The sequence below is a fragment of the Giraffa tippelskirchi genome, chromosome 13 (genome assembly GCF_054371585.1).
Source record: "Giraffa tippelskirchi isolate mGirTip1 chromosome 13, T2T-mGirTip1v1.2.pri, whole genome shotgun sequence".
NCBI lineage: Eukaryota > Metazoa > Chordata > Mammalia > Artiodactyla > Giraffidae > Giraffa > Giraffa tippelskirchi.
In genome coordinates, this window is record NC_137287.1 from 20,387,889 (window position 1) to 20,413,887 (window position 25,999).

At 43.9% G+C, this 25,999-nt stretch overlaps 1 protein-coding gene and 1 non-coding gene across 3 annotated transcripts in view; one reads left to right on the forward strand and one right to left on the reverse strand.

Annotated features, from left to right (window-relative positions):
• PRKCB (protein kinase C beta) overlaps nt 1-25,999 on the reverse strand; it is a 367,575-nt gene that overhangs the window by 284,969 nt on the left and 56,607 nt on the right. The window lies entirely within an intron of this gene.
• TRNAE-UUC (transfer RNA glutamic acid (anticodon UUC)) lies at nt 18,970-19,042 on the forward strand. The gene has a single exon. It is a non-coding gene; the product is annotated as a tRNA-Glu (tRNA).

Genomic DNA, 25,999 nt, shown 5'->3' on the forward strand with positions numbered 1-25,999 from the left:
ACCAGAAACTTTTTCAAGCAATGACAGGTGCACTAGAATTAGTGAGTAGCCAAATTATGTTCAAAGCAGAGCATCACACAGATCTTTAACCATAAAAAGTGTTAAGGCTATAAACTTCTCGCTAAGCATAGCACTGGAGTTTTTTTTTACATAGCACTCTATTTTTCTTCATTGACAGCCTCTCTGCAATTATAGTTTTGAGTCTGATGTAATCCAACAGCTATTTAAGAAGGTAATTTTTAATTGTTTAATGATTAAGTTTGGTTGGATATTTGTTTCATTCCAACCCTCACAAAACAGGTAACATAATATACAATGAGTCTTTATTCTTGACTTGATTCCACTCAACAATGAAAACTTGGTCATGTAGAACTGACTGAAATTCAGGGAGAACATATGCAGAAGGAAATGGCAACCCACTCCGGTACTCTTGCCTGGAAAATCCCATGGACAGAGGAGCCTGGTCGGCTACAGTCCATGGGGTCGCGAAGAGTCGGACACAACTGAGCGACTTCACTTTCACTTTTCACTTCCGTGCATTGGAGAAGGAAATGGCAACCCACTCCAGGGTTCTTGCCTGGAGAATCCCAGGGACAGGGGAGCCTGGTGGGCTGCTGTCTATGGAGTCACACAGTGTCGGACACGACTGAAGCGACTTAGCAGCAGCAGCAGCAGGGAGAACATAATAGAGCAAGTCTCTCCTGGTGGACCTCGCCTGATTCATCAATGACATCATTACTTCCTGAGTGTTCCCATAGAAACCCTCTCAGTTTCTCATCACCACCATCCTGGTTTCCTCTCCATCCTTGTGGGCTCCCTCCCATCCCTCCAAGTGTGGGAAATGCCCCATTCCCGAGTCAAATTGCCCTTCCTGTTTAGAGAGTCATGAGATTCATTTACTTACACAAAATGATCCCCATTGTCTCTAGGAGGTCTTCACTGTCGTTGCTGACAAACCCCATTCAGTAAGACCCCCCACATTTCCCTCTGACCATACTAACTTTAAGTGTTTCCTCAACCAATTCAAAGCATTCTGGGCTAGCAACTTAAGACCACTAGGAAAGACGAAGTCCAACGCAGAATGCTTTGACTAGTCCATCACATGCCTTCAACTGGGAGGCCAGTGGATGTTTCTAAAGCAGACACACAGTTCCTTCTCACTCTGAATCAGCTTTATGAGATCACTTACCTTCTGACACCCTTCAACCTCTTGCCAGAAAGTGTAAGAAACATCTGATCCTCTCTCTGGGCCTCTGCTGAAACCTTTTCTCAACCAAGTATAAATGAAGGTCAGTGCCTCTGTTTTAAATGTGGTCCATCTGGAGAATGGCAGATAAGACACAAATGGCCTTTTGCCAGCGACCGCCACCTGGCATGTGGCTCAACCAGCTCTGCTCTTTGTCTCTGTCACTCAGATCCATCCGGGCCAATCCCATTCATAATCTGGACCTGTGGGCCCCCCTAATCTCTGAACGGGCATCCTTCCTTTAGCTGCTCCTGGCCAGGCCATATGGACAAGGAGCTTGGACAAAACCACAGGAAAGGTTTCTCTGAGTCAATACAGGACAATTTTAAAAACATACCCAGAGACATTCATTCCACGGACCATGATGAAGTCATAAAATAGAATAAGGACATTCTTTATGTAATGATACAGAACAAACTCCAAGGTATATTAAGTTTAAAAAGCAAGGTAAGCTAACATTTGAATGTGTGTGTTTCGGGGAGAGAAAACAAATGTATACGATTTGCATGTATATTATGGGGCTACTTCCAGAAGTATACACAAGAGATGGGTAATACTGGTTACTATAGGGAGTGAAACTGAGTGGCCAAGGACCCAGGTTAGGATAGAAGCTTTTCAAGGTAAACTCTGTTGTGTCTTCTCAGTTTTTAACCCATAAGTGTATATTACTATTCGAAATTTGATTTAGTTTGAACTTTCTCGAAGAGATTCAAGTACAGCCACATCAGAGGAGACAATGTTGCCTGATAAAAGATGCCACTGATCCATATTTCTTGTCTTGGAAAGATGGTCATATTACATTAATTGCAGGGAATGAAAAGCATATTTCAGAATAATGTGTTTTAATTTCGGTTTCTAATTTTAATTTAAAATGCTTATAAGTATCGATCAAAATCTGCAAAATTATAAACCAAAATGTTAATAATTTGTTTTCTCCCTGAGTAGTGGAATTATGGGTGATTTTTATTTTCTCCTCTTGGTTTCTCTTCATATTCTAATTGAGAAGAAGTTTTTAAGTATTTTTAAATTTTTAAAAATGAAGAACCCATATTTATGTTTTTGTCCTAGGCAAAGGACTCTTTTCTAGGCAAGGCAGGGGTTTTGACACCACAAGGCCTCACAGTGGAGACCTTATTTGGAGGGATGGGAGAAGGGTCACCAGGAAACAGCCCCTTGGCCAGAAGCAGAGCGAAGGAGGCAGGATTTTTAATGGCAGAGCCATAAACCTCAGCATAAAATAAGCAGCCAGGCTCTCATTTCAGCCATGTAAACAGTAATGTGTATTCATTAAAACTGCATTAGTCTAAGGAGTCCCCAGAGATTGGGGCTAACAGGCCAGAGGTGGGGAAAGAGGCTGCCAGCTGCACCTGCTGTTTCCTAAGGCAAGGCAAACACTCAAAACAGCCAGAGAAGGGCCACCCAGGGGGGCTGCATGGCTCTCATCAGTTTTGTTAAAGGTAAACAAGGATTGAGAAAAAGGAAGCAACCAGGACCCTAGACATCTGGCTTAGCTGGCCCCAACCTTTCCTGTTAAATGGTTGCCAAGGAAAGGTAGGCCTAGTGGGCATCCCTGCACAGCTGGACCAGATCACACAGAGAGCATCACAGGCAGGCTCCCCCTAACCACCTGGAGGCCAGGCATCACCTAAATGAATGAAACTGGGCTGGCAGAAGAGCTGTGGCCAGCATGTGTTGAGGCTCACTGTTCTAAGGGCTGTACGCATCTTAACTCATTTAAACCGCCCAAAGTGCCCACCCTGTGAGGTGGGTACTATCATCATCCCATTTATGGGTAAAGAAAAGGAAGCATAAAGTTAAACAATCTGCCCAAGAATACCCAGCTATGTGGCAATGTCCAGACCTGGAAGCAAATCTCAGTCCCTAGACCACAATCTAGGTCACAACACCATTCTGTTTCTTCCAAATCTTGCCAAGCATCCAATTCAAACCAAAGCTTTAAGATGATGACCCAGGACCATGGGCCAAGGATCTTCTGGGCAGCTAATGAGATTGGAACCACAGTGATCAAATTCACAAATGCCAACGGTTGGCTGCATGTGCCCCATTGTACAGATTAAGTAACTGAGACTTAAGGAGTTGGGTATATTTGCACATACTGGGGAGCATTCTCAGCCCCTCGACAGGAATGCAAGGTGGGCCAACCTCTGCCCTCAGGAAGGTGGCACAACAGGGCAGAACTTAGACTGAGGAAACCCAGAAGAGTGGCAACAGCCCCCAGCTACAGGGAACAAAGTTTCCTTCTCATTCCTGGCGCTCAGAGTCAAAAATCACCTGAGCAGGAATTCTGAGAAAAATGACAAAGAGAAGGAGCTAGGAGGTTCCAATAGATGTTTTAACACCCACCCCCCCAACCAAAGAGCCAGACAAATCAGGAGAGCTTCCCTTCCCAGAAGTGAAACTGACCAGCAGCTCCACGCTTCCCCTCCCTCCCCTAAGATATTTCCATCCGGAGCTTTCAAGGTTACCAAGTCTGATGTTAACTGTTTTTGTCACATCCCGCTCTTCTCCCACACTCCCATGATTTCCCTAGAGGCTGGAAAAGAAGAAGCTGAGGTTCACAGCTCCAGAGTGCTCTTTCACCCAATAATGAACGCTACTGAGGGCTCAGCTCCAGGGACCCCATGCTGAGTACTCCACAGTACTGCTGCTTTAAGATATCATTGCCCCAGTTCCCCAGCCACCAGATCTAAGCTGGGCCAATCAGATTCTTTCAAGGGCTTTAGAATGGAGGCTGAGATTCCAGGGGTGTCATCCTCCATCTAAGATGCAGAGACAAGGAAAGCTGGAGGTGAGCATGATGAATACAAATGAGGAGAAGTAGAGATGAGTGATGGAGGCCCCTCAAGGTCTTTCAGTTCCCAATTCTCCTTCCATTCACCAGGCTGACCTTCCTCTTGTACCCAAGCAATGTCCCTGTATTCTTAATATGTATTTGTTTTTATTTATGTATTTGTTGGCTGCATTGGGTCTCAGTTGCGGGACACAGGATCTTCCTTAGGGCACACAGGCTTCTCTCCAGTGGAGGCGCCTGGGCTCAGTAGCTCTGGTGCACGTGTTTAGCTGCCCCTTCTCAGCATGTGGGATCTTAGTTCCCCAGCTGGGGATCAAACCCACGTCCCCTGCATTGGAAGGTGGATTCTTAATCATTGGGCCACCAGGGGAGTTCCTGTCCCTGCTAAATTCCCCTTTCAGTGGTAGCTGACTCCAGTTGGTTTCTCTTTCCTGCAACTAAAGAAGATCAACTAACCCTTCTCTCCCCTGGGTTGGCTGATACACCCAAACAGCTGGAAATAAGTTAATCGAAGGGTAAACTACAAACCCAAAGTAACACAAACAGGCCAAGAGCCAACCTTGAGGCTGGTTCCAGGCTGAGGGGAGGCTCCGAGGAAGGGCAAGTCCCCAAGTGTCTATTAAGCACCCACCAAGCAAGGAGAACAATGAGCTACTCAAATATAGATGCAGCTGTCAAGAGCTTATAGTGGAGGGAGAAGGTTCATGAATAAAACCATTAGTGAGAAACAAGAGGGAGAGAACATGCAATTGAGGGTTAAACTATAGATTTAAGCAAAAGGTGCATTTTGAGAAGTCTAGTTCTCTGGAGGATAAGCAAGAGTTGGATCGCACCCCAGGTCAGGGCAAGAGGTGGCATCTTTGAGGAAAGAGCACTTCTTAGGGACAATGAGAAAACCAGTTTGGCTTCACAGAGGCTCCAAGGAGTAGAAGGACATAAAGGTGGAGAGACAGGTGGGAAACAGTGCAAGGAGGGGGTCACGTCCAGGTGAATGGACTGCACCCCACTCTCTGAGTATCTGTCATATTCACATGCCACTTGCAATGCGACTCATATTTTTCTTTAAATTAACTTACTTTTTAAATTCCATACATGTGCATTAATATGCAGTATTTGTCTTTCTCTTTCTGACTTACTTCACTCTGTATAACAGGCTCCAGGTTACCCACTTCATTAGAACTGATTCAAATGCATTCCTTTTTATAGCTGAGTAATATTCCACTGTGTGTATGTACCACAACTTCCTTATCCATTCACCTGCCAATGTGTTTTTAAAGTGGAAATGGTCTGGAAAAGGTAAACACAGAACATAAATCATATGGCCCAGCAATTCCACTCTTAGATAAATACCCAAGAGAGTTGAAAACATAATTGCACAAAAGTTGTATATGAATGTTCATATAGTATTGGTTATCATAGCCAAAAGGTGGAAACAACCCAAATGTTCATCAGCTGATGAATAGATAAACAAGATGTAATAAATCTTGATGGAAATTTTTTCAGCCATAAAAAGGAATACTGATACATGCATGAATCTTGAAAACATTAAACTAAGTGAAAGAAGCCAGTCACAAAGGACCACCTATTGTGTGATTCCATTGATATGAAATGTCCCAAACAGATAAAAATCTAAAGACTAAAAACAGATTAGTGGTTGCTAGTGGCTCCGGGAGAGAGAAATAAGGAGGAAGAAATGGGGAGTGACCGCTAATGGATTTGGATTTCCTATGGGAGTGATGAAAATGTTCTGAAACTTAGCTAGTGGTAGTAACTGCACAACATTGTAAATAAAAAAAACACTGAATTTTACATTTTTACATGGTGAAAATGGTGAATTTTGTGTTATGTGAGTATTCAAAAATTTTAATAAAATTTAACAATCTTAATAATAAATTCTTAAAGGAAATGGAATGAAAGAAACTAGCATCTCTTAACATGACCAGAAGCCAATCACAAACAAACACAAAGAAAACACAATAATGTTAGTTCATTCTGTTTTGACATGATCCCATGAATGGAATTAGCACGCGTTTAAGAAGAGACCCTAGAGAGCGTGACTCCTCTCTCTGCTCCCATCAGGTGAGGAAACAACAAGAAGACAGCTCTGAGACTCCACAAGGAAGCCCTCACCATGCTGGCACCTGGGTCTTGGCCTTCCAGCCTCCAGAACTGTAAGAAACACACTGTTAAACCACCCAGTCTGTGGTTTTCTGTTACAGCAGCCTGGACGGACTGAGGCACTTGTAATGGAGAAACGTGGGGGAAAAAACTCAAAGAGCAAGAGGGCTTGGCCCAGCACAATATGGCCATGGGCATGGCACAAGAGTCTGCACCATGAAGAAGTTGTGTCACGGAAAGGTACCTACTGACATGGAACATGCATCGTGAACCATGAAGTGAAAAGGATAAGCGACATCAGGTTTGCAGTCTGGATCTGTTCATCCATCAAATGGGTATTAAGAGTCAGCTGGGGACTTCCTTGGAGGTCCAGTGGTTGTAACTCTGTGCTTTCACTGCAGAAGGCAAGAGTTCGATCCCTGGTTGTGGAACTAAGATCCCTCATGCCCTGCAGTGCGGCAAAAAAAAAAAAAAAAAAATGCCAAGCACTGTTCTAGGCACTGTGCACAAAACAAAACAAAGCTCTGCCTTCAGAGGATATATATTCTAGTGGTGTGAGGTGAGCACTCTAATGACATGTCGGAGGAACGGGGGTGGTCCCCGGGGGCAGGGGAGGTGACACGGGGCTGTTCTCCACTGTCTCCTTGTTGCACACCTTCCTCCTATGGTTTTCCTATATTGAGTAGCTGAGGGGTGCTTTGAAATCAAAGGAAACCTGACCCCTTAGCAAGGCATCCTGAGCCTGGCTCTCTCTCTCTCCCATCAGAAGCCGCATCCCATGTTGGAGCCACACCTGGGAGGATGCACGCTGGTGCAACACACTCCACACAGGCGCCTCTGCAAGAGCGTTCATCTGCCAGAGCCGCTCTCTCCACACTCTCTGCTTGATCTATCACACTCCGTGGGACCTTCAGGTCACTCTTACCCACCTGCATGGCCATGCATGTGAGCTCAGTGGCTCAGTCATGTCCGACTCTTTGCGACCCCATGGACTGCAGCCCAACAGGCTCCTCTGTTTATAGGGGTTCTCTGGGCAAGAATACTGGATTGGGTTGCCATTTCCTTCTCTGGGGGATCTTCCCAACCCAGGGATCAAACGCACGTCTCCTGCATTGGCAGGTGGATTCTTTACCACTGAGCCACCTGGGAATCCCTACCCACTTCTCTGCCTCCCCCAGTAACAACTGTTCCTACTCAGCAGTTGTCAGGAGGAAGTCAGGTCCCATTCTAACCTGCTAATCTTGGCAGCCACTGCTCCCCTCTACATTTCTTCCGTCTCCCAGGCTCTAGGGACTTTACCCACCTCTCTTTCCTTTCACGCCCACACCTGCCTATTTAATAGGGCATTTCTCTCCCCACCTACCACCCCTGATTCCCAAGCACATGACTCTTTTACTCCCAAAACAATAAACTAAACTGACACATCCTCAAGTCACAAAACTTCTGCCACCTCAGGTTTCTGAGTTACTGCTCCTGGATGGCCGGCCAGGTGTGGCCCTTAGACTGGGGGTGCACTTGGCCGGGGAAAGGCTCAGGCTGGCCCAAGGGAGTCCCTGGAGATTCTCTGCAAGACCCAAGGGGGTGGGGGTGGGGGCGTTGAGGGGAACTGCGGTCTCTGGTCTGTGAGATAGAAAAGCAGCTGCCATCCTGGCTCCTAGCCGTCTGGCACCCTTGAGATTGTGGATGGCAGGATATCAGAACAGGAAAGGGCTTGACACGCACCTAATCAAGAGTCTGCTCAACCCGAGTCTGATAAAGCAATGGTTCTCAACTGGAGATGATCTGAGACCCCTGGAGACATTTTGGATACACCTGGAGATATTTCTGATTGTCGTAAGTTGGCGGAAAGGTTAATACTAGTAGGTAGAGATCAGAGATGCTGCTAAACATTCTGTAATACACAAGATAGCCCTCAGTAAAGATTTACGCAGCCCCAAATGTCAATAGTGTCAAGGCTGAGAAATCTTGCTCTAATTAAACCCCTCCCACCACAGGGAACTCACTTTCCCCTCTTGTCCCCTAAGCAACCCCTGCTCAGAGCTTGTGTGAACCATTGCGGGCCTTGGTTCCATGTCCTCCTTGAGGTCAGAGGCCTCTGCCTCCACTCAGCTGAAACCTTCTAAAATCCTTGCTGACTCTGGAGGCTCTCAGAAAATGAGTACAAAATCCCTCCTCCACAATTTAATATATGATAAAGGCGGCATTTCAATTCTGTGGGAAGCTATGGATTATTCAATAAATGGTATTGGGACAACTGGCTGGCCATCTGGTAGAGAATAAAGCTAGATCCTCACCTCCCTTCTAAAACCAAAATAAATTCCAGATGGATTAAAGATTTAAATGAAAAAAAAAGTTAAAGTAGTAAAAGAAAATGTGGGAGAATTGCTCTATAATCTCATTGAGGGGGAGGCCTTTCCAAGCAAGACACAAAATGTAGAATACATGAAAGAAAAGATACATAAATTTGACTAGTTGAGAATGTTTAAAAATCTGCAGAGTAAAAAAATTTCATAATAAACCGATTTTTTCAAAGTTAGAAAGCCAATTTTATATTCTATACTACACTATTATTTTATATACGAAATATATGTCAGGTTAACAGATGTGTTCTTCAATAAGTAAAAACCTGATAAAAATCAGTAAGAAAGTAGGGGGAAGAAAACAGACAAAAAACAAGAGGCAGTTCACAGAAAGAGAAGTACAGAGAGTTTTCAAACACAGAAAAAGGTTGTCATAAACAAACAAAGGCAAATGAAGGAGACAGTGAGATGCCAGTTTGCCACTGATCAGGTTGGCAAAATGAAAGACTCTGATACTATTTTGTGCCAGTAAAAATCTAGGGTGGAGCTGTCTGATGCAAGTGCAAACAGACCTGCTGGAGAAAGAAATTCAACAGCATCCATCCACATTTTATATTTATTGTATTTACTTATTATTTGGTTGCGCCTGGTCCTAGTGGGAGCACACGGGATCCTCGAACCTCACTGAGGCATGTGGGATCCCCTAGTTGCAGGCAGGCAGGATCTTTCAGCTCTGGCATGCAAACTCCCAGTTGTGGCATGTGGGATACAGTTCCTCAATCAGGGATGGAACCCAGGTCCCCTGCATTGGGAGCACGGGGTCTTAGCCACTGGACCACCAAAGAAATCCCTTCATTCACCTTTTAAAGCACATACTTCTGCCTAAGATCCCAGTGCTATATCTATCCTTGCATAGTATCCAACCCCAATCCAACAGGTAAATACAGTGAGGAATATTCATTACTGCATTGTTTATAATAGCAGGAGTCTGTCAACCCTGCCAATGTCCACTGTCAAGGGACCATCCATGGGTGTGTGCTAAGTCGTTTCAGTCATGTCCAACTCTGCAACCCTGTGGACCATAGACTGCCAGGTTCCTCTGTCCATGGGATTCTCCAGGCATGAATACTGGAGTGGACTGCCATGTCTTCCTCCAAGGGATCTTCCCGAATCAGGGATGAAATCCAAGTCTCTTACATCTCCTGCACTGGCAGGCAGATTCTTTACCACTAGGGCCACCTGGGAAGCCCAGTCAAGGGACCATAGTATTCATCAAAGAGAATACTATGAAAAAACTCTTAAAAATAACTGAGGTAACTCTATCAGTCCCATGAGATTGCAGTCCCATGAAGAAAAACAATATATGAAATGTTTTTATATTTTCAACCATGTAAAGAAAAACGGATGGGTACATTCAGTCATTCATTCAACCAATATTTATTAAGCAGCTACAATTTGCCAGGTTCTGCTCCAGACGCTGGGGATTCCCCCAGCAGTGAGTCCATCAAACTCTGTGTGGGTTGCACAAGCTTGGAAAATTATTAGAAAGAAACACAGGAAACTGGTAACACAGGAGGCTCTGGGTTATCAAACTTGGCAAATAAAAAGTTTGTCCTACTTGTACGCACTGCTATATTTAAAATGGATAACCAACAAGGACCTACTGTATAACACATGGAACTCTGCTCAATGTTATGTGACAGTCTGGATGTGAGGGGATTTGTGGGGGAGAATGGATACATGTATATGGATGGCTGAGTCCTTCCACTGTTGACCTGAAACTATCACAACATTGTTTATTAATTGGTTATGTGAAGTGAAAGTGAAAATGTTAGTCGCTCAATCATGTCTGATTCTTTGCAACCCCATGGACTGTAGCTTGCCAGGCTCCTCTGTCCAAGCAATTCTCCAGGCAAGAATACCAGAGTGGGTTGCCATTCCCTTCTCTAGGAGATCTTCAAGACTCAGGGATTGAACCCAGGTCTCCTGTATTGCAGTCAGATTTATGCTGTGCTTAGTCACTCAATCGAGTCTGACTCTTTGCAACTCCATGGACTGTAGCCCACCAGGCTCCTCTGTCCATGGGGATTCTCCAGGCAAGAATACTGGAGTAGGTGGCCATACCCTCCTCTAAGGGATCTTCCCAACCCAGGGATCGGACCCAGGTCTCCCGCACTGCACGTAGCTTCTTTACCATCTGAACCACCAGGGAAGCCCAAGAATACTGAAGTAGGTAGCCTATCCCTTCTCCAGGGGAACTTCCCGACCCAGGAATCAAACCAGGGTCTCCTGCATTGCAGGCAAATTCTTTACCAGCTGAGCTACCAGGGAAGCCCAGGCAGATTTATACCGTAATACAAAATACAAAGTTTTAAAATTAAATAAATATTTTTTTAAATGCTTGCCCTATACAATATTAGAGACAGACTTATACAAAGTTATTCTTTGTTTATCCAAACTTCAGATTTCACTGGGCATCATGCCAACTGGGCAATCCTACTCTGGAAGTGAGGGGAGGGGAATGAGGCAGCCAGGATAGAAAGGTTTTCTTCATGCTAATACATGTGGAAATGCATTGCACTGTTTGGAATGATAAGCAGGCATGCGTATTATTTTATTTTTAAAACTAACACGAATGAAGAATAAGAGAGAAGTTCCATGGACAGAAGACCCAACTGTGTATAAGCTGCAAAGTGCATTCCTGGGCAGCCGGGCCCTGGAGTCAGCCTGGCAGGCCCGCAGCTGCATTCCAGGGCCGGCTGCTTCTCTAAATGGAAGTGCTCTGCTCTGTCCCAGGCAGCAAGCTAGCAAGCAGGATTTAAAAAAAAAAAAAAAAAACAGGCCCAATGCAAAGAAACAAATGTAGAAAACAGTGGGGAAAGAAACACCAGACAAGCTAGAAACTAGGCTTTTCCAAGAGAACAGGCAGACATGAGATGTCGCATTTCTTAAACAGCCTGGCTTTACAGATCTTTGGGGCCTCTCAGATCATCTCCATCTCTCCTCACCTCTTTCTTAAGGGAGATTTTACCAAGAGGAAAAGGGCCTTTTATGTAAAGATTCCCCAACCTTCACATCCCGAACACATTTTGAGTTCTAACAACAATAATTGATAGTTACTATATGCCAGGAACTCTTCTAAGTATTTTAACTGATACTAACTCATTTAATTAACTCAGCAACCCCAAGAGACAGATGCTAGTAGTATCCCTTTTGTACACACGTGGAAACTGAGGCACAGAGGGACTCAGTAACTGATGAGGATCACACAGCTTATAAGCAGAAGATTTGAACCCAGATAATCCGACCCCAGAGCCCACACCCTTCACCACCGGCCAGGCCTGTCATAGGCACTGGGTGGTGAATGAGACTGACACACTCCTGCAGGCTTTCAGTTTGGGAGGGGATCTGACCCTCCACAGGAAACAGACAAGCTAGTGGCTGAAGCGCTGAGTTCTAGGACAAATAAGGACTGGAAATGAACCATCATTCAATCAACAAAGACACAACAAGGGCCTAATATGTACCTAGTAGTAGTAGTGAAAGTCGCTCAGTCGTGTCTGACTCTTTGCAACCCCATGGACTGTAGCCTGTCAGGCTCCTCCATCCATGGGATTCTCCAGGCAAGAATACTGGAGTAGGTTGCCATTCCCTTCTCCAGGGGATCTTCCCAACTCAGGGATCGAACCCAGCTCTCCTGCACTGTAGGCAGATTCTTTACCATCTAAGCTAACAGGGAAGCCCTAACATGCACCCAGCCTTGCTCTAAGCAGTAAAGAATACAGCTGGAAACACAACAGGCAGATCCTTGACACTGTGAAGCTTACAGTCCCATGAATATGCGGGAGGGATTTGATTTTTAAAATTTTATATATTTTTTGGGTGTGGTGAGTCTTCTCGCTGCCTGTTGGCTTTCTCTAGTTGGGGTGAGCGGAAACTATTCTTTATTGCAGTGCGCTGGCTTCTCCTTCTCTTGTTGGGGAGCACAGGCTCTAGGCATGCAGGCTTCAGTAATTTCAGAGCATGGGCTCAGTACTTGCAGCACATGGGGTTAGTTGTTCTGTGGCTTGCGGGATCTTCCCGGAGCAGGGATCAAACCCGTGTACCCTGCATCAGCAGGCGGATTCTTAACCACTGGACCATCAGGGAAGCCCAGGAGGAATTCTGGAGACTGTGTCAGCAAGGACCTGTCTAAGGAGAGGCCATCTGAGCCGGGGAGGGGGGGGGGTTGTGGACGCTGAAAAGTGAGACTGCACAGCAAGGGCCCAGCATCTGATAAGTATTCCAGGCAGAGGGACCCACGGGTTTGCAAAGATCCACAGGGGGTTGCAAAGACCTTGGGTGGAAAACGAGTTCAAGTTGATCCCCATCTCCAACCCCAAGAACCCTTCCCCTGCCACCTGGGCCCTGCAGCATCTCCTCCTCTCAATCCAAAACCCACAGACCGCACTTTGCTTTTATGCTGATTTCCCCTGCCAGCTACCGACAAGATCTAAGGCAGAAACATCTTAGCCTCTCACGGTCCCAAGGCATGTGCCTGCTGATTAATTCAAGTGTGTTTTTTAACTCTCAGAATTAAGGTACTCTGCCTATTCGTGTTCTGACCAAGCTTTGAGTATCTTTGCCCCGATGGAAGAGGAATGAAGTGGCAGTACCAGCAGGGATGTGTATATTTCTCCTAAGCAGGAAAACAAAATCAGTGCTCTTCACCATGGCCCTCTGAGTAAGAGGAAGAGAAAAACTAATACCATATATTAATGCATATATGTGGAATCTAGAAAAATGGTATGTGCTAAGTCACTTCAGTCATGTCCAACTCTTTCTGATGCTATGGACTGTAGCCTGCCAGGCTCCTCTGTCCATGGGATTCTTTAGGCAAGAATACTGGAGTGAGTTGCCATGCCCTCCTCAGGAGATCTCCCTGACCTAGGGACTGAACCTGCGTCTCTTATGTCTCCTGCATTGGTAGGCACGTTCTTTACCACTAGCAAAATGGTATAGTTGAACCTATTTTCAGGGCAGAAATAGAGACACAGACATAAAGACATGTGAACCCAGGGAGAGGAAGGAGAGGGTGGGGTGAACTGGGGATTAGGAATGACATATACACAACCATGTGTACAATGGATAGCTAGTGGGAAGCTGCTGTAAAACTCAGGGAGCTCAGATAGGTGGGATGGGGGTGGTGGGAGTGGGAGGCAGGTTCAAGAGGGAGGGGATATATCTACACATATAGCTGATTCACTTTTGTTGTACAGCAGAGACTAATACAGCACTGTAAAGCAATTATACTCCAATTTAAAAAAATACATGTCAAGCTTTGAGTCCAGCTCCTGAGCATATCCACATCAAAAGATGACAGCTATTATCATCAATTTGCGAAAATAATGGTGGAGAATGAGAGTCTGGAGCCAGACAACTTTGGTTTTCATCCTAGCCAGAAGCGAGCTGCATGATCGGTCTGCCCAATGGCTCTGCCTCAGTCTCCCCATCTGTAAAATGTGCATCTTTATAAAAGAGCCTCTAGCTCACAGGAAAATGAGTTCCTACAGGGGGAAAGGCTTAGTACAGGGCTTGGCACTGAGTAAGTACTGTCTTAATTGCTAACCTCCACTAATGCCACAACTATTATCAACATTTCGTTGTTGTTATTAACATCCAAATAGAAGACACTGGTGAATTCACAAAGGATTTCTGATTAACTACAAAACAGTGGCAAACCGTGCCACAGTCATGCACAAGCAGCATCAGGGGACACTGGGTGAGGGGTATACAGGCACTCTTCTGTATTGACTTGGCAACTTACCTGAGAATCTAGAAGTATTTCAAAATAAAAAGTTGTTTGTTTTTTTTTAAAGGCAGAGGCAGCTATTTTCTCACTGCCTCCTCAGACCTTTTCCCTTATCAGCAGAGAAATCCAAGCTTCAGAAAGGACAGAACACTGTCCATACAAATAAGAGCCACACACACCCCCGCCCACTCCACACCAGCCTGTGCTCTGCTCTGTAAAGCTGGTTATCAACTGGCTGTGAGTTAAAATCAAGTCTCTCCCCAGGGGTAAAAATGTCAACAGACTCAGAGCTCTATGTGCCATCAAGTTTCTCCTTTTTCAATGAATATTTATTGAGCACCTACTGTGTACCAGGTACCCCCTCCAGGAGCTGAGAAATACAATGAGCAAGACACACACACAGCCCAGGTTATCTTTTTGCACCAGGGATGGGAGCTTAGAGAATGTATGTGCAGAACAGAGTTCTGTGGCCTCCAATGCTGGGAAATGGTTACTGCAGGGTTTCTTTTTGGCCCCTTGAACCTTTGGGACTTCCAAGCAGGTGCTGCTACCAGCCCATTCTTAGAAGAGAGACTCCGGGGAGGGAGGGGTACCCAAGCAAGCTCGGATAACAGTCTGAAGCCTGGGAAACCCAACCAGGCTGGCTCCTGGGAAGGTCCGGCAGAAGCAACCCAACTTCTCATTTCACTCCTGTTTCACATGCCAAAGAGATGGGCAGAGACGTCTTTAAAATAAGACATCCTCTCCCACGGCTTCCTCCTCTTCTAATTTCCTCAGCTATCCTTCTCTCTCTCCCCTTCCGCTGCGAGCTGTTTCCTGCAGATAAAAACACCCCACAACTTCCAGTCTGCATAGCGAGATTGCAGCCAGCAAGCTCTAAATGCCGATGCTCCCAATCAAGCAGCAGGCGCCCCCATGGAGTTAACATTTTTTTAAAGCAAAAGAACCCATGCCTTCTACTTACCCTTAGGAGAAAGCCCACTGGGGAAGGGGTATGGGTGGGATTGATCAGGAAGGACTGGCTGCAGAGAGAGGCTCTTGCTGCGCTTAAAGACTATGAGCAATTTGGAAAAATTATATCCAAAACCATCACAAGTTCAGAATGACAGACATAGTTCCTATTTCCAAAGCATCCTTGGACACTGCATTTTGATAGGGAAAAATGTTCATCTTCTAGAGTAATAATCAGTTCCAAATGGGGGAGAGGTAGAGGTGCTGCTTTTAGCTCAGAAACCCCACCGGAAAAAGGGACTAGAAGTGGGGCCCACGAAGCATGATGCACGGAATCAGATCCTATTGCCGTCAGAACTCTCCGGCCAAGTTTAAAATGTGCGTGCCTTTTTGCCCAGCAATTCCATCTGCAGGACTTTGGATCAAAGATGTGTTCACACATGTCTGTCCACGGTTAGGTACCAAGATATTCACTGCAGCCTTGTTTGTTAGAGCAAAAGACTGGAAAGAGCCCAGTGTCCATCACCAGAAGACATGGAACATCCGTAGAAGGGAACACGGAGAAGCTATTAAAATGAATGCGGCGGCTCTATGTGTGCCTGAAGACAGAGCTCTAAGATACACTGTCAAGTACAAAAAGGCAGCAAACAAAAAACAATGTGCCTAAGGCACTGTTGATGGTATAAAAAAGATCCACGTGTGCAATTTCTCTTTACTGTTGTTGTTCAATCGCTAAGTTGTGTCCCACTCCTTGGGACCTCGTGGACTGCAGCACACCAGGCTTCCCTGTCCTTCACTATTTCCCAGAGTTTGCTCAAACTCATGTCCACTGAGTTGATGATGCCATCCAACCATCTCATCCTCTGTCGCCCTCTTCTCTTCCTGCCCTCAATCTTTCCCAGCATCAGGGTCTTTTCCAATGAGTCAGCTCTTCCCATCAGGTGGACAAAGAAGTCTCTTTATTAATACATGCAAAACTAGCAACAGTGCTATCCTCCAGAGAAAGAACGTTAAGGGCCTGGGGACAGGGCTTGAAGGGAGATTTGTTGCTACTGAATACCTCTGTCATACCTGTAGGATTTCAAACTTTGCATCATATACTCAAAACGAACTATTTTAATGGCTAGTAGATAGGTAAACACCCGGGAAAAGAAGATAAAGGAATTATATCAATTAAGATCAACATATGCATCAATTATCCTTCAATTAAAACATAGATAAATTTTTTTTAAAAAGATCAACACATACATGAAATTCCCCAGAAATGGTGATAACTGATGCCAGCCCCTCTCTGTTGGTTTTACAAAATTGGTTCTTCATAAAGTGAGATCAGGGTTCCGCAACCCTGGCACATTGCCATTTTGGAATCTACAATTCTTTGCTGTGAAACCGTCCTGTGTGTTGTAATGTGTTGAGCAGTGTAACCTGGCCTCTACTAGATTCCAGCAGCAACTCTCCAGTTATGACAAACCTAATGTCTCCAGACAGGCCTTGGGGACAAATCACCTGAATGAGATGATGGAGTGCCTTCTTTATTTCCTTCTCTCTCCACACTTAATAACATGCAGACAGTTCTTACTGATAAATAACCACAAATGGCAGAAACCAACACAATATTGTAAAGCAATTAAGCTCCAATTTAAAAAAAGAAAAAAAAATTACAAATGAATGAAAGTCATTCACAAGGGTTTGTTCAAATTTTTACACATACACACACACACAGTTTGGCACTGGGCTGTCTGAATGCTGAGAAGGGTACATCTATCATTCTGTTTATACCAGTGAGTTTATATTTGATATTTGTAACCAGGGAAATGGCCCTGGTTCTCAGCAGAGAGATTTAGGGGAAATGTGAAAGAAAAGGGAACGCATGTATTAGTCTCACCAACAGATAAGAAATGGAATGTGCTCTATGCCCTAAGCCGTCTGTTCTTTGATAATTACTACCCCTGACCTCCACAATGCCAACCAATGTGACAAATGCCAACAGCCACCCCTGAAGTCCCTGCCGCCTGAAACCCCCTCCTTCCTCGGAAGCAGACGGAGAAGCAGTCGTTTCACATGCTTGGCTGTGCTGAGTGGCAGACTTCCACTTCTGCAGAAACGCCAAGAGTGACCCCCAACAAAGAGATCACCCACAGGGTGGAGGTCAGGTCCTGAGCCCCAGGGAGAACTATCTCTCACCCAGCACTATCCATCGAAGGACAGTCATGAAATGGAGAGGGACCATGGATCTTGTCCCCCCATGTCCTCTGCATGCCTTTGTGGAAAAACTTTAGCCAAAGAATATGTTCAATCAGAGAAGTGAGAAAATGCAGAAACAAAGGAATACAGTCAAAAGCGACCAAATGATAAAAATGTAGTCGTTATGCATATTCAGGGACTTTTAGTTCCTTCTCAAGGGCTATATATTCAGAGCCATGCTCTGTGGGCTGTCTTACAGACACTAAAATCCCCACCAGGTGGAAGAAGTTAACTACATGATGACCAGACTGGAGCCATGACATAAGCTGCCACAATTCCAAGAAGTGGCCTTGAGGAAAGGGGAACAAACCAACCATGGAACTGAAGATTAACTGTACTTAAAATAATCAGGATGACAATGGTCAGGGACTTCCCTGGTGGTCCAGGAGCTAAGACTTCAAGCTGCCAATGTGGGAGTCTGAGTTCGATCCCTGATCAGGGAATGAGATCCCACTTGCCACAACTGAGTCTGCATGCCATGACCTAAGACCCAACGCAGCTGAAAAAATAATTAAAAAAAAAAAAAGATGACAGTAGTCAGACCACTGATGAGCAATTTCAAGATGACTGTCACAGCTGATAGTGATGTTTCTACATGGAGCCCCTCCCTCAGTCTACAAAAGCTCTTGCCTACTGATTGTCAGTAGGGTGGGGAGTCCAACTTTGGACAGGGGTCCACCTTCCCCCCACCCCCTGCCCCCAGTTGCTGGCATCCAAAATAAAGCAAACTCTCCTTTCCACCAACCTGACCTCTTTACTGGCTTTCAAGTAGTGAGCAGCCACACTCCACTTTCACCTACAGTAACAACTGTTGTCTTTGGGGGGCACTTAACTATGGTCCAGACATAGTGCTAAGGACTTCACAGTCATTACTTCATTAGATCCTGAAAACAACCCAACGAAGTAAGTACGATCATAATCACCCCCACTTTATAGATGACACACACTAAGGCACAAGGAGGTGAATGACTTGATCAAGATCACACAGTGAAGGACTGCATAGTGCCTGGCATACAGTAGGTTCTCATAAAGTACTTGTATTATTATCTTGTTAATGTCGCCACACTCCTTCCTGTCTTGGGGCCTTTGCAAAGACCATGCCCTCTGCCTGGGACGCTTTTCTGTCAATCTTCACTGACTGTTTGTTTAAACTTCCTGTTATGAAGACAGACTCCTCTGACCCCCCAAATAAGACACATCACCTTGATACACACTCCCACCCATTCTATTCTTCTTATTCATAGCACTTACCATAACAGTAATCATATCATCTGTATAATTATTTCCTTGTCTGTCACCCTTATTAAACGGTAAGCTTCATGAGGTAGGGATTGGGTCTAATTTGCTCATCACTGCTGAGCATCTAGCACAGTACCTGGCACACAGTAGGCCCTTGATTAAGTACTAGATGGACATAAAAACGGATGGAAGAAAGGGAGAGAGGGAGGGAAGGAGAAGAGTGAGTGAACAAACAAACGACTGAACTTTAAAGATAAGGGTTGGGAACTCCCTGGTGGCCCAGTGGTTAAGGCTCTGCACTTTCACTGCTGAGGGCCTGGGTTTAATCCCTAGTCGGGGAACTAAGATCTCATAAGCTAGACAGTACAGCTGAACAACAATAAAAATAAATTAAGATAAGCAGGGTCTCAAGAGATGAAGTAATCTTCTCCCCTCCTCATCTTACAGTTGAAGACAACAAGGTTCATGAAGGTGAGGATCAAATAAGACAGGATCCAATATTAGGATCTGTTCAGTTGCAAAAAATCAGTCGGTTTCCAGAACTGGAGGACAAGGTCTTCCAGGTGACAGCCAGATGCACCAGCATTAGGTGCCCAGGAGAACCCTCAACAGGTAATACCTGCGTTTGACTAGGGCTCCACCCAATACAATGGGTGCATTTAAATTCACCCCAAGTACCTTTTTCCAGGCTTATAAAAATCAATCTGATTATCTCCTCCCTAAGTCTAAAAAAGCAAAGAAAAAAATTCTTTCACACATCAACAAGCTGTAGTCTTTAGATTCAAAATGCCCTTGCAAACCCACAGGAAACGCTGTTCTTGTGTATCATATCACAGCACGAAGTCCCCACTTCCTTCAGGGGGAAGAATGAAGCCATCTGGCAGGAGTTGCTCTCAGCTCTTCCCCGACACCCCCCTCCTGCTCAGGACTCTGCAGAGCTTGCACATGCCTCCCCCACCCCTGGTCCATCCTACTCCTACAGAACCACCAAGCTTTATCCTCATGGGCCCTCTAGCCTGTTTATGCAACTAGGTTCTGCGCTCTAAGGGGTGCTTATCTTATACAGTCAACACCTTGCACAGAGCCTGGCACATGGGAGGCATTCAATAAACGGTTATTGGATAGATGGACGGATGGATGATGGATGGGTGTGTGGATGGAGACCATTCCATCTAGCTTCCAAATGCTCTCTCCAACTCTACACTCGGTAACCTACAAGAAATTAGCTGTGCTTCTGTGTATGCCTTCAATTCAAAAGATAACTGGTGAATATAAAAAAGAACTAATTGGAAGCAACATTAGAATAAGGCTATTTCATCTCTCATGGCCTTCACATGTACAGGTCCTTCTGCCTGGAAGGCCCATCTTCCTCTCTTCATTCACAGAGCTAATTCTACCTCTTCCTTAAGTTGCCAGCATAAATGTCACCCACACAAGAAGCCTCCTGATTAAACTTCCTACATAGATACCCCACATATGCTCACTATTCTCTCCTCAGGCCCCTTATCTGTTTCCTTTAGAGCTGTTTTTAACTTTCAGTGTATTCTGTTTACTTCTTTTTTGTCTGCCTCATCCTCTAAGGAGAGCTGATGAAGACGCAGAGTAGCTCTACGTCACAAACTTCTTTTTCTACAGCACCTAGTGTGGTGTCTGCAGATAGTATGCATTCAGTATCTGTTAACTCAATTAATGAATCAATCAAACTCATTAAGAGGGAATGGGCCCCCTGAAATAAAAGATGAATGATGAAACAAGCAAATTTTAGGAGTCGCATCTCAAAAAGTCTTCTTGAATCATATGAAATAATGCAAATATTAATAACAATTCATGTGAAATAAAATTGTTGTTCAGTTGCTCAATCATATCCAATTCTTTGTGACCCCATGGATGCAGACACCAGGCCTCCCTGTCCCTCACCATCTCCCGATGATTGCCCAAGTTCATGTCCGTTGCATCGGTGATGCCATCCAGCCATCTCACCCTCTGATGCCCTCTTCTTCTCATTCTTTTATTTCATTGGTGTGAAACAAAATACATCCCAATTTTTTCACAAAATTCTAGTTGTTAAATCTTCAAAAGGAGAGTAGATTGAGAGAGGGAGGAGGTAAAAGCTTTCAAAATCCCTTGTCTTGCAAAAGTGTGAATGAGTTGAATCATTGCATTAAAAGACAAAGATTCATAATTTGGAGGAAGAAAATCAAAATTCAAATATATATGGTTCACAAGAGACGTGTGGAAAATAAAATGACACAAAATGAAAATGAAGAAATGAGAAAGCTGCCATGAGTAGAAATATTAATATCACACAAAGAAAATTTCAAGCATGAAAATATTACACAGAACAAAGATGGGTGTTTTATATTCATAAAAAGTACATCAGGGGACTTCCCTGGTGGTCCAGAACCCACCTGCCAATGCAGGGGACATGGGTCCATCCCTGATGTGGGAACTAAGATCCCATGTGCTGTGGGGCAACTAAGCCCATGTGCTGCAACTACTGAGCCTGGACTCTGGAGCCCAACTAGAGAGAGGTCCCTGCACTGCAACGAGAGAGGCCCACAGACCGCAGCAGGGTCCACAAGCCACAGCAAAGACCCAGTGCAGCCTCACCCCCCAGAAAAAGTACATCGGTAATAAAAACCAACAGTGATATGCGTTCCACGTGCCCGGTATTCTGTTAAGCCCTTTATATTCATTACATCATTTAACTTACAAATCCAAAGTTACACTGGCATCATTATAACCACCAAGCTTTTAGGAGAATATGAAACTGGCCTATTATTTGCTTAGAACAGCCAGGAAGGATTTAAGCTTAGATCTGTCCGACTTCACAATGAAGACTGAAACTCTGACTCCTACAATGTAAAAATAAACTCAAAATTCTAAAGCAAAATTTGTTTTAAAAAATACAAAGATGGGGTTTTTTTAAAAAAAAAATCACTATCATAATGGGAGACTATCATACAATCCAAACTTTGACAAATCAGTAGACATCACTAAAATTTAATGAGAACAGTTAGCTCAAGAAACTAGAAAGAAGCCATAAAACTGAGAAAAGAGTGAGGAGGAAACTAGGAATTAAAATATCAGGAAACAGAACAGGATAAATATAAAGTGTGGTTATTTGAGGAGGAAAATAAAACTAACATTTTTGCAAAGCTCATCAAGAAAAAATTCAAAAATAAAAATAGGAACTTCATAGTAAAAATGAGAAAAGAGAACCACAGGTGGCAAGGAGACTGTTCAGATCGCTAGAGAACAATATATATGGTTCCATACTAATAAATTAGAAATGCAATTAAATACTTATTCTGGGAAAACATAACATATTTGAATGTGTATCAATAATGATCATGGAATAAATTATTAAAATTACCAAATAAGCAATACCCAAAAAAGGGCATTAGGGGCCCAAAGTTGTCTTATTTAGAGGCACAGAAAATTCACCCCAATTTTTAAAGAACATTATAAATCCTTTGCAATTTAGACTTTTTTTTAAGTCGAAAGAAAGAGAAAGGACAGATGATAGCAGCAAACCCAAAAAATTAAGCTACAAAACAATTTCACTGAATATAATTTCCAAGATTTTAAATATAAATATAAATAAATTTAACCCAGTAACACAGGAATAATGTCAGAATGGATCAAGTATTGGGAAGATAGCAACAATAATGGTCACAATAAAGGTGTTTTACAATAAGCATGTATTTTTCAAAAGCAACAATCATATTCTCTAGGAGAAAATTAAAGCAATGATTATATGCAGTGATCAAGAAAATTTGGAAACGTGTGCTCAGTTGTTTAGTCATTTCCGATGCTTTGCAATCCCATGGACTGTAGCCCACCAGGCTCTTCTGTTCATGGAATTTTCCAGGCAAGAATATTGGAGTGGGTTGCTATTTCCTCCAGCAGGGGATCTTCCCTACTCAGGAATAGAACCTGTGTCTCCTGCATTGGCAGGCAGATTCTTTACCATTCTAGGAGAGGGTATAAATTATTAATACTTACAACCTCTCTGTAGAGCAACCTGGAAACACAAACTTCTTAAATGGCCATACTCTTTGACTCAGAAATTCCAGTTTGGGGAACTGTGATGGGTTGACTGCAATAAAGGTCCTGTTCAGTTTGTTTTTTTTTTTTTTATCCAGTAGCTTTGCCCATTGGTAATGTCCTCTGAAACTAGCTCAGGGCTTGGCCATGTCACATGCTTTGGTCTATGGGACAGAAGCAAACTTGTCACAAGCACAACCTTCAAAACAGTTTGTGTATCAAGGACTTCCTGCTACTCTTGCATCTCTGTGACAGCTGTGTAAACAAGGCTGGTGGGCTGGAAGATGTGATACCAATCATCCAGAGCAACCCACCAGCTGATTGGATGCAATCTACTATATGCACGCTCGAGCCTAACATACATCTGCTGATTCTAGCACAAACCAAAAGAACTGCCTGGTCCAAATTGCAGACCTGCGGAGCTAAATAAATAGCTGCTGCTTTATACCACTAAACTGTGGGGTTATTTGTTATGCAGCAAAAGCTAACTAATACATGAATGTATCTTTTGGAAATATTCAGAAGTAGCCATATGTAAAGATAAATATACAAAGATACTATTTATAAGTGATTAAATAATGTTAAATAATAGGGGCTGCTTAGGTAATTGAATATCTATTCAATGAAAGTCTATGGAGCTCTAAAACATCTTTTAGAGAAAAAAATTTGAGGCTACAAAATAGTTACAAGGTATCACTCAGTGCAAAAGAGAATATAAGATCTATAAAGTAATATCATGTTATGAAACTGTTTTTATAAAAAATGAAAATATACATGCATGGAAAAAATACTGGAATGACAAAAAATGTTAACTATCAGTCTCTGAACATGATTTTTTTCCTTTTTTTCCCCCCTATACTCTTCATATTTTCTACATTGATCCTAGGTCAGGGCTTGTGAATAGTCACTGAGCTGCTCTGGGGGCTGAACCTGGAATACTCTGAGCCCACTGAAGGCCACTGCTGAGAAATCAGATAAGAGGTAATCCAGGCATGGATGTTAGAAAATCCTCCTAGTATAATCCCTATTAAAGCACCCTAAGCATGGTGCTTGTCAGCATAGCTGGGAAAAGGAAAAAGAGCTGAAACAGGCCACCATGTTGCCAGCAAAGGCCTTCACCATGAACAATTTATGGACTCCAAGTCCAGCAAGGTTACTTGGCTTTTTCCTTCTATTCCTCAACTCTCAATCTCTCTTCCAGCCTCTCCCTTCTTCTCCCTGTCATGTATTCTTCTTAGTTTTCCCTTTATTTACTCTTAATTTGGATTTTCTCCGAGTCCCTTTAAGAAAAAGAGGAGGGATTCAGTCAGGGGGGTGGCAGGGAATAATCCAAAGATGAAGTACATCCAGGGTCTTAGCATGGCTTCCATTACTCTCCGTCAGACTATCCCTGGAATTCAAGAATAAGCACCAGTCATTCCAAGTTCACCCTACAGACTAAGTGACCAATAGAGGCAGATTTCCAATCCTGCTGAAAGGATAATGACTGATCTACTCCCATATAATAAGTTGGTTCCATTCACATGCTACTGTGGAGACAGGACCTGGTCAGATGATAGGCTGAGATCAGAAGGACTGGATAACAATCCAGTTCTGATGGTAACTTGATATAGAAACAAGAATTCACTTCATCTCTCTAAGCCATCTTTTCCCCCTTTGCAAATCAGGTATGAGAGTTGGACCATAAAGAAGGCTGAGCAATGAAGAATTGATGCCTTCGAATTGTAGCGCTGGAGAAGGCTCTTGAGAGTCCCTTGGACTGCAAGGAGATCAAACCAGTCAATCCTAAAGGAAATCAACCCTGAATATTCACTGGAAGGACTGATGCTGAAGCTGAAGCTCCAATACTTTGGCCACCTGATGTGAAGAGCCAACTCACTGGAAAAGACCCTGATGCTGGGAAAGATTGAGGGCAGGAGGAGAAGGGGGTGACAGAAATTGAGAAGGTTAGACAGCATCACCGACTCAATGGACATGAGTTTAAGCGAACTGCGGGAGATAGTGAAGGACAGGAAGCTTGGCGTGCTGCAGTCCATGGGGTCACAAAGAGTCGGAGACGACTTAGCAACTGAACAACAAACGACAACATCCCCTTAGACTCTGTTACACTCCGATGAAAACTGATGTTTGTCTTGTTTGTTTAGTGCTATATACCAACAGGTACTCAATACATACCTCTTGAGCAAATTAAATAAAACTTCCTATCTATTCACTCACACAGGACTTTGTACGAAGAAGAGATAAATGAGAATGCAAGGGCTTTGGCTGTATAAAGCACATTACAAAGACAATGTATGTTTTAATAATTTTTTTACTAACATGAAATAGAAATAACACTGTCTTGGAAATAACAGGCTCATCCCTTAGAGAAAAGCTCTCCGGCTTTGCAAAACAAGGTTTGAGAATCACTGAAGTAAGAATTACAGCTCATGACCTGAAATCAATTTAATCCACCAAGTCAGCCAACACTGCATCCTGAAGCAACCGAGTTTTGTTTTCTTTTCTTTTCTTTAACCAGCCATGCTCTCAGCCTCTAAAATCCAGGACACAAAGCACAGAAGGGCAAAGGGTATGCTATTTCACAACATTCTCGCTGAAACAACTGGGGGAAAAAAAACAAGCTTTCCCAACACATCAGTCTACCACCAATTAAAATGCTGCGTGCTGAGACCCTCGCCAAAGGTCTCCTCTCGAGGGCTCCTGGTAACAGGTACATCTTTATCGTTGAGACCAAGGGAGTCATGCCACTTATTAACAGGCATTTGTTTCAGAAAATCTCCCCGGGAGAGGTGGGATCCAGCCATCTCCCAATCTGCACACACTTGAAACCTGTTGGTGTTACAGCTCTGGGAGGATGTGGGCAGGAGGTCTATGGTTTTTCACACATTACCCTAGAAAGGATTCTAATTGCACAAGAACGTAAGTTGTGGGATGCCAGCCAAGCTAAACACTGACAAATATCCTTCTGGTCAGTTCAGTTCAGTTGCTCAGTCGTGTCCAACTCTTTGTGACCCCAGGGACTGCAGCACACCAGCCTGCAAAATTTTTGTGTGGTCTTGGGTGAAAGCTCCTTTCCTGGGTCAATGTGATGGGCAGACACACAGCATCTTCTTCCACAAACGGCTTCCTTTAGATGCTCATCAGCCTCCACAGGTCATCAATACAGCCCTGTGCAACTGAACGTTGGATCTAGAGCTGAAATCACCACAATTGACTAGTTCCTCTAATTAAAAACTCATGCTGCATTT